This window comes from Diaphorina citri, unplaced genomic scaffold, assembly GCF_000475195.1.
Source record: "Diaphorina citri unplaced genomic scaffold, Diaci psyllid genome assembly version 1.1 scaffold10271, whole genome shotgun sequence".
NCBI classification, from domain to species: domain Eukaryota; kingdom Metazoa; phylum Arthropoda; class Insecta; order Hemiptera; family Psyllidae; genus Diaphorina; species Diaphorina citri.
The window spans coordinates 1-1994 of record NW_007387645.1 but is presented as its reverse complement, the minus strand read 5'-3'; the positions used below and the strand labels follow the sequence as shown (position 1 = coordinate 1994).

General features: G+C 37.9%; 1 long non-coding RNA gene across 1 annotated transcript; it reads right to left on the bottom strand.

Annotated features, from left to right (window-relative positions):
- Positions 1 to 1113: 1113 nt before the first annotated feature.
- Positions 1114 to 1843, bottom strand: LOC113472912. The gene is made up of 2 exons (XR_003395045.1): positions 1700 to 1843; positions 1114 to 1148 (listed from the first exon to the last, which is right to left on the bottom strand). It is a non-coding gene; the product is annotated as an uncharacterized LOC113472912 (long non-coding RNA).
- Positions 1844 to 1994: the final 151 nt, after the last annotated feature.

The following is a 1994-nucleotide window of genomic DNA, read 5'->3' as shown; positions in this document are numbered from 1 at the left end:
GCGAGGGAACTCAGCTAAAAAAAAAAAAAAAAAAAATAGCTGAGATTTGTTGTACTTGTAGGTAATTTAGCTAGTTCAGTAGGAATTCAGCTAAAATTTCGAGGGAATTCAGCTGGCCTTGTTGGAATTCAGCTTGAAAAAAATAAGGAGGAATTTAGCCAGACAAGTTGGATTTTAGTTTAAAAATTTTAAGGAGGAATCTAGCTAGATTTGTAGGAATTTAGCTAAAATTTTGAGGAAATCCAGCTAGCCTTTTAGGAATTTAGCTAAAGTTCCAGGAGGAATTCAGCTAGACCAGTAGGAATTTAGTTAGACTAGTAGAAGAGTTGCAATGTCGACGTGAAGGCCGCCGTCAAACTACTCAACGATCAGCCGCCTGCTAGGTCTCGAAAAGGAGTGTGAGTGAGGGCTAAAGCTCACTGAATGGAGCAGTTGCAAATGGGTAAAAATTATAAATAAATGGTCGATTTCTAAGAAAAATCCAAATCTGAAGTCAAAACTCCGAAAAAATAACTGTAAAAGGTCGAAAATTCAATTTTTATTTTCCGTTCTGATGAAAGAGTTCAAATATGAATTGTCCCAAGCATGGCCTTCCATTCCTGATCAGTTATCCTCACGAGGCTGAGTGCACCCCATAATTCAAACACAGGGCTGAAAAAACTTCGCCCCCGCCGGGAATCGAACCGAGGAGCTCCAGTCTCACAAATTGCTTTTCCCAAGCATGGCTTTCCATTCCGGATCGATCTCAAAAGTGGCTGGATATTGATAGAAGGCTGACTGAAGTTCTTTATACACGAGACCTGACGATGGGCCTAGAATCGAGTTGACTATGAAATCTGGAGGAGCTTCAACTTCTATGAGAGAGAGGATGTTGGGTTTCAGTTTTCTGCACAAGTGAAGGACGCTGTCTGTAAATAAAAAATAAAGCTTATGGATAACTGTAATATAGCTTCTTGATTATGGATAACTTGGGGAAAAAAATGTGCATGGTTTTCATGGTATTTGGGCAAGGCTTTCAAGATGAAGAGCGGAATAAATGAAGATTTACGGAATTTTTATTTTTTTACTTCTAACTTCTAGATCATCTTCTACCTCTATGAGAGAGAGGATGTTGGGTTTCAGTTTTCTGCACAAGTGAAGGACGCTGTCTGTAAATAAGAAAAAATAAAGCTTGTGGATAACTGTAATATAGCTTCTTGATTATGGATAACTTGGGGAAAAAAATGTGCATGGTTTTCATGGTATTTGGGCAAGGCTTTCAAGATGAAGAGCGGAATAAATGAAGATTTACGGAATTTTTATTTTTTTACTTCTAACTTCTAGATCATGAGATAAATAGGTAACTAAAATCGATGTGAAAAATACTGGTGAATTGAAAAATACAGGCAATGAGCACAAATATCTTTTTTTTAATGGAAAGCGCTACGTTGCAGGTTCGATTCCCGGGGCGAACTTTATCCTGAAGAGATAATGTTCGTTCTCGGAACGACCAGCTTTTTGCTATCCTGTCCTCTTTCTCTTTTCAATTTGGGGACGATAAGACCTTGGCAGTTACAGTTTAGAGGGAACTATGTAACTGCTAAGGTTTTATCGTCCCCAAATCGGAGAGAAGGAAGACAGGATAAGAGAAAGCAAGCCGTTCCAAGAACGAACATCCGTTCAGGAATCAAATCCCTTAAAAATAAAAATAATGAATTACCTTGGATTAGTTTGACAGTTTCGCCACTCGTGAAATATTCGCTCTCATATAGATAGGGTAAATATTTCTCCAAACTCCATACTGAATACAGTAGACACAGTTCAGTCAGTACTAACTTGACAAGAGTTCCTACCTACACCTATGACTTATGACTGTTTTAATAGTAATTAATTACCTTGAATTAATTTGACAGTTTCGCCACTCGTGAAATATTCGCTCTCATATAGATAGGGTAAATATTTCTCCAAACTCCATACTGAATACAGTAGACACAGTTCAGTCAGTACTAACTTGA